Source organism: Mya arenaria, chromosome 17 (assembly GCF_026914265.1).
Source record: "Mya arenaria isolate MELC-2E11 chromosome 17, ASM2691426v1".
Classification (NCBI taxonomy): Eukaryota; Metazoa; Mollusca; class Bivalvia; order Myida; family Myidae; genus Mya; species Mya arenaria.
In genome coordinates this window covers 20,346,004-20,353,136 of record NC_069138.1, presented here as the reverse complement: position 1 = coordinate 20,353,136, position 7,133 = coordinate 20,346,004, and the positions used below count along the sequence as shown (strand labels likewise).

Sequence of the window (7,133 nt, the reverse complement as noted above, 5' to 3'; positions counted from 1 at the left end):
GACTGAATGATAAGAAGTGTCAATGTCCTAATGTAAAATAACAACAATGAAATTTAAGATGATCAGTTATAATTCGATGTTTTTTATGATTATTTGAGTTGATCAAGGTCTGCCCGAGCCTAATGGTTTAATTATGGCTTGACCCCGCCTTGACGCCATCACACCTTCACTATAAGGCACAGTCAAATCCAGACACCAAAAGACTTGAAGAGTGTGTGTGTGTAAGCTTATTTATACTCGCATTCGGGCCTTGCCCATTCGGCGAGTGCTCCGTTAAGAGTGTTAGTCATTTTAGTTTTCTGGAGCATAGTGCACAGGCAGAATGTAATCCTGGTTGGAGCTACCCTGGTTCTTTAACGTGCACCAGTGTATACCACTGTCACACAAGACACCCATTTAACGTCCCTCCCACACGAGTTGTGGAACACGCGTCTACTGAGGCACGGCTGCCAATCACGTGACTTTTGTTGTGATAAAGTAGAAAACCGACTATCTGCAAAGTTGATGAACGCCGGTAAGTTTTCATGAGGGCTTAAGCTAGTTTGTATAGCCATAACCTCACACTAGTTCGAACATTTATGTAATAGATTCAGCTTCGCCTCGGACAAAATTGTTGTTCGTCCTAGCGAAACGGCTTCTTACGTATGTAAGGAAAGAAAGTGGGTGGGTGGATGGATGGATGGATGGATGGATGGATGGATGGATGGATGGCATAAATAAATACAGATATTTATAGATAAATAGAAATATTTTTCAGAAAGATAAACATTAGATTATTGTCATGGCCTTTATAAATACAATGTATCGGCTAGTGGGATTACTCGAAATTCTCGTGCACGGTCCGCTTACAACCGTAAGAAGACACATTTTCAATAGCCCTGCTGGGGGTATAGTCATATAACAATAATTATTAAAATATTAGCTACGTCGGACTAGTAAAAACAATCAAAGTGGGGCACAACTAACGCATTTAATGGTATAGCTCCTTTTTAAGTGACTTATTAACAAGAGGTGTCATATATTGACTGTAAAAGTATATTAAACAAACATCTCAAACTGCACTGCATACAAATTTAATTATGAAATAAAAGTGTTAGATTTTGATTGCAGATTTTTATGGGACACAGCCCACGTATTTAATGTTATAAATCCTTTATTGTGACTTATTTACAAGAGGTCTCATACGTAGATTGCAAAGGTTTATTTAATAAACATCTAAAACTGCACTCTAAGCAAATACTATAATAAATAGAATTTTTAGATTTTGATTACATATTTTTATTTTGAACATTTATTTGGGGCACAATCCGCAAGTTTTTTGACACTGGTCCTTCATGTCTTCAGAAGCACAGACGAATGAGGCAAAATCAGCGCACCCTACCATTGTATCCTCACACTTCGTCGGCTTTGGCTCTGTAAAAACATGAAAATAAAATCAAATGCAGATCATAGTTGGTAACATCTTTATGATTACGTAATACTAAGTCATTTAGATTTTGCTTAATGTCTTAGATTTTAACTTAAATTCAATTGATGGATAATCTAAAAATGACGTCGAGTCAGTAAACTTGGTAATCAACAATTCTTAGCGTTGAACCGTGGTTTGTATTGAATATGGATCTCATTGGCTGAATATAAGTGTTGCACTATTAACCTTAACTATAGATGGTGTCGTTATAAACTGTAACTGATACGTCAAAAATCTGCATTCAAACATGCCTTAATGCAGTGTTTTTAATCAACCTAAAGCTACCCTACAGCCTTAATTTTATGCTCTTATTACAAAATAATTTAACAAAAAAAAAGATAAAGCAAGATATAATAAGATTCGGTGTTATTGTTTTTAGGAAAACAAGAACATAGTTCACAGTGAGCAATATGCCCGACAATAAACACCTCACAAACCAATAACGTAAACACAGCAAGCAATATGCCCGGCAATAAACACCTCACAAACCAATAACCTTAACAGAGTGAGCAATATGTCCGACAATAAACACCTCACAAACCAATAACGTTGACAAAGTGAGCAATAAGCCCGACAATAAACATCACACAAACAAAACACCTTGACACAGTGAGAAATATGCAGGACAATGAACACCTCACAAACCAATAACATTGACACAGTAAGCAATATGCCGGACAATGAACACCTCAAAAACCAATAACCTTGACACAGTAAGCAATATGCCCGACAATGAACACCTCACAAACCAATAACCTTGACACAGGGAGCAATAAGCTCGACAATGAACACCTCTCAAACCAATAACCGTGACACAGTGAGCAATATGCCCGACAATGAACACCTCACAAACCAATAACCTTGACACAGTCAGCAATATGCCCGAAAATGAACACCTCACAAACCAATAACCTTGACACAGTGAGCAATATGCACGACAATGAACACCTCACAAACCAATAACCTTGACACAGGGAGCAATATGCCAGACAATGAACACCCCACAAACCAATAACCTTGACACAGTGAGCAACATGCCCGACAATAAACACCATACAAATCAAAAACCTTGACACAGTGAGCAATATGCCCGACAAATAACACCACACAAAGCAATAACCTTGACACAGTAAGCAATATGCCCGACAATAAACACCACAAACATCAATAACCTTGACACAGTGAGCAATATACCCGACATTAAACACCACACAAATCAATAACATTGACACAGTAAGCAATATGCCCGACAATGAACACCTCACAAACCAATAACCTTGACACAGTAAGGAATATGCACGACAATGAACACCTCACAAACCAATAACCTTGACACAGTAAGCAATTTGCCCCACAATGAACACCTCACAAACCAATAACCTTGACACAGGAATCAATATGCCGACAATGAACACCTCACAAAAAATAATATTGACACAGTAAGCAATATGCCCGAAAATGAACACCTCACAAATCATTAACCTTGACACAGTAAGCAATATGCCCGACAATGAACCACTCACAATCCAATAACCTTGACACAGGGAATAATATGCACGGCAATGAACACCTCACAAACCAATAACCTTGACACAGTGAGCAATATGCCCGACAATGAACACTTCACAAACCAATAACATTGACACAGTGAGCAATATGCCCGACAATGAACACCTCACAAACCAATAACCTTGACACAGGGAGCAATATGCACGACAATGAACACCTCACAAACCAATAACCTTGACACAGTGAGCAATATGCCCGACAATGAACACCTCACAAACCAATAACGTTGTACAGTAAGCAATATGCCCGACAATAAACACTTCACAAATCAATAATGTTGACACGGTATGCAATATGTCCGACAATAAACACCACACTAATCAATAACGTGACACAGTGAGCAATATCTCCGACAAAAAAAACACCACACAAACCAATAACATGGACACAGTGTGCAATTATCCAAACAATGAATACTACACAAAACAGTAACCTTGACACAGTGATCAATCTGTCCGACAAAAACATCACAAAACCAGTAACCTTGACAAAGTGAGCAATATGTCCGACAAGAAACACCACACAAACCAGAACCTTGACACAGGCAGCAATTTGCCCAACAATAAACAATACACAAACCAGTACCTTGACACAAGCAGCAATTTGCCCGACAAAAAACAGGACACAGACTAATTATCTAGACGAGGTTAGCAATATGCCCGACAATAAACACCACACAAACCAGAAATCTTGACACAGTTAGCAATATGCCCGACAATAAACACCACACTAACCAGTACCTTGACACAGGGAGCAATATGCCCGACAATAAACACCACACAATGCAGTAACCTTGACACAGTGAATAATATGCCCGATAATAAACACCACACAAACCAAAAACCTTGACACAGTGAGCAATATGCCCGACATTAAACACCACACAAACCAGTATCCTTGAAAGAGTAAGCAATATGTACAACAACAAATATCACGCAAACCCGTAACCTTCACAGTGTGAGCAATATGTACGACAACAAACATCACAAAAATCAGGAAACTTAGCACATTGAGCAATATGCCCGACAATAAACACCACAAAAACCCGAAAATTTGACACGGTGTGCAATATGTCCGAAAATAAACACCACACAAACCAGTTACCTTGATATAGTGAGCAATATGCCCGACAATAAACACCACACACACCAATAAACTTGACACAGTGAGCAATATACCCGACAATAAACAACACAAATCAATAACCTAAAAACAGTGAGTAATATATCCGACAATAAACAACATACAAACCAAATACCTTGACACAGGGAGCAGTATGTCTGACAATAAACACCACAGAAATCAATAACCTTGACACAGAAAACAATTTGTCCGACAAAAATACAAAACAAACCAGTAACCTTGACACAGTAAGCAGTATGTATGACAATTAACACCACACAAACCAATAAACTTGACATAGTGAACAATATGTCCCACTAAAAACACCACAAAAACCAATAAACTTGGCACAGTGAGCAATATGCCCGACAATAAAAAAACACACAACTCAATAACCTAGACACAGTAAGCAATATGCCCGACAATAAACACCACACTAACCAGTACCTTGACACAGGGAGCAATATGCCCGACAATAAACACCACACAATGCAGTAACCTTGACACATTGAATAATATGCCCGACAATAAACACCACACAAACCAAAAACCTTGACACAGTGAGCAATATGCCCGACATTAAACACCACACAAACCAGTAACCTTGAAAGAGTGAGCAATATGTACAACAACAAACATCACACAAACCCGTAACCTTCACAGTGTGAGCAATATGTACGACAACAAACATCACAAAAATCAGGAACCTTGACACATTGAGCAATATGCCCGACAATAAACACCACAAAAACCCGAAAACTTGACACGGTGTGCAATATGTCCGAAAATAAACACCACACCAACCAGTTACCTTGACATAGTGAGCAATATGCCCGACAATAAACACCACATACACCAATAAACTTGACACAGTGAGAAATATGCCCGACAATAAACAACACACAAACCAATAAACTTGACACAGGGAGCAATAAAAAACACAAATCAATAACCTAAAAACAGTGAGCAATCTATCCGACAATAAACACCATACAAACCAATTACCTTGACACAGGGAGCAGTATGTCTGACAATAAACACCACAGAAATCAATAACCTTGACACAGAAAGCAATTTGCCCGACAAAAAATACAAAACAAACCAGTAACCTTGACACAGTAAGCAGTATGTATGACAATTAACACCACACAAACCAATAAACTTGACATAGTGAACAATATGCCCCACTATAAACACCACACAAACCAATAAACTTGGCACAGTGAGCAATATGCTCGACAATAAAAAAAAAACACAACTCAAAAACCTAGACACAGTAAGCAATATGCCCGACAATAAACATCACACAAACCAATTACCTTGACACAGAGAGCAGTGTGTCTGACAATAAACACCACACAAACCAATAACCTTGAACGAGTGAACAGTATGCCCGATAATGAACACCACACAAACCAATAACCTTGACACAGTAAGCAATATGCCCGACAATAAACACCTCACAAACCAATAACCTTGACACAGTGAGCAACATGTCCGACAATAAACACCACACAAATCAATAACCTTGACATAGTGAGCAATATGCCCGACAAATAACACCACATAAAGCAATAACCTTGACACAGTGAGCAATATGCCCGACAATAAACACCACACGAATCAATAACCTTGACACAGTGAGCAATATGCCCGACAATAAACACCACACAAATCAATAACCTTGACACAGTGAGCAATATGCCCGACAAATAACACCACACAAATCAATAACCTTGACACAGTGAGCAATATGCCCGACAATAAACACCACACAATCAATAACCTTGACACAGTGAGCAATATGCCCGACAATAAACACCACACGAATCAATAACCTTGACACAGTGAGCAATATGCCCGACAGTCCGTCCACATGTTCTCCGCTTTATCTGGGTCTTTACAGTCATCAAGTGGGAAAAACTCGCAACTGGCGTAACTATTTCCGCACGATGTCTCTGAAAAATAATTATCATACAAATTATTTTATTTTTAATAAATTAGGAGTAAACACGGTATGTGTTTAAATGCAAATTATGCTTGAGTCCGTTTCCTACGTTACAGTACTTTAGTTTCCGAATTGAAACAAACTTCCATCTACATCAGTCTGACATTCTCCTTTTTTTGAAAACGGACGGTGGAGGCAGTGAAAAGTTTTACTGATCTGCGTCCTAAATCATCACTTGAGAAATTATCGAGTAATGCTTAAAACGAGCTTAATTCTTGTGAAATATTTATAATTGTTTTCGGAAAAGTTTTTTGTAGCTCAATAAATGTAATATCGCGTGATATAGACTGGTACTAATATTTTGACAAAAATTTCCGTTAGCAAATTCACTGCAATCAATGCAGATCGAGTAAGTTGAGCCGTAGAGCCTTCGGGCGACACACGTATGTACAGTTCTAAACAATGTTATGTACATAAATTGAGGAACATTTACGATGCCTTGGTTATCACCATTACCATCATCGAACAAGCTCCGAGTTGGGATCGAGCCCAGGAGCCTCTTATTGAATGTGCGATACCCTAACCACTCGGCCATCGCCACCGAAACTACTTATCAATAGTTAAAAACAAAATAAAGAAAACTTTACTTGGATCCTCTGTGACCGTAGCAACAGTAGTCGTTGTTGGCGTTGTTGGTGTTGTTGGTCTTGGTTCTGAAATATATAAAATACATTTATCAATAGTTAATGGAAACTACAGGAACTATCCCAGTAGACGAAACAAAAGAAGAAAACCCTGTTTAAAGCCTTAAGTGTACCGAACGAGGGACAAACAATGCACAAATAGAGCACACATTCTCAAATATCACACAAAAATACCAACATAACAAGAACGAAAATAAAAATATTGTCCTGGTATTTGGTGTACGTAAATCATTTGGCGAGGATAAAACACAATAATCTTATTGTATTAAATATCAAAAAGCTTGAAATCTTCACACCAGGGTAGTTTAATTACCTTTATTCT

The 7,133-nt window shown here is 38.2% G+C and overlaps 1 long non-coding RNA gene across 1 annotated transcript; it reads right to left on the bottom strand.

The window, feature by feature from the left end:
- Nucleotides 1-1,186: 1,186 nt before the first annotated feature.
- On the bottom strand, nt 1,187-6,822 carry LOC128223056 (uncharacterized). The gene is made up of 3 exons (XR_008259280.1): nt 6,755-6,822; nt 5,998-6,117; nt 1,187-1,413 (listed from the first exon to the last, which is right to left on the bottom strand). It is a non-coding gene; the product is annotated as an uncharacterized LOC128223056 (long non-coding RNA).
- Nucleotides 6,823-7,133: the final 311 nt, after the last annotated feature.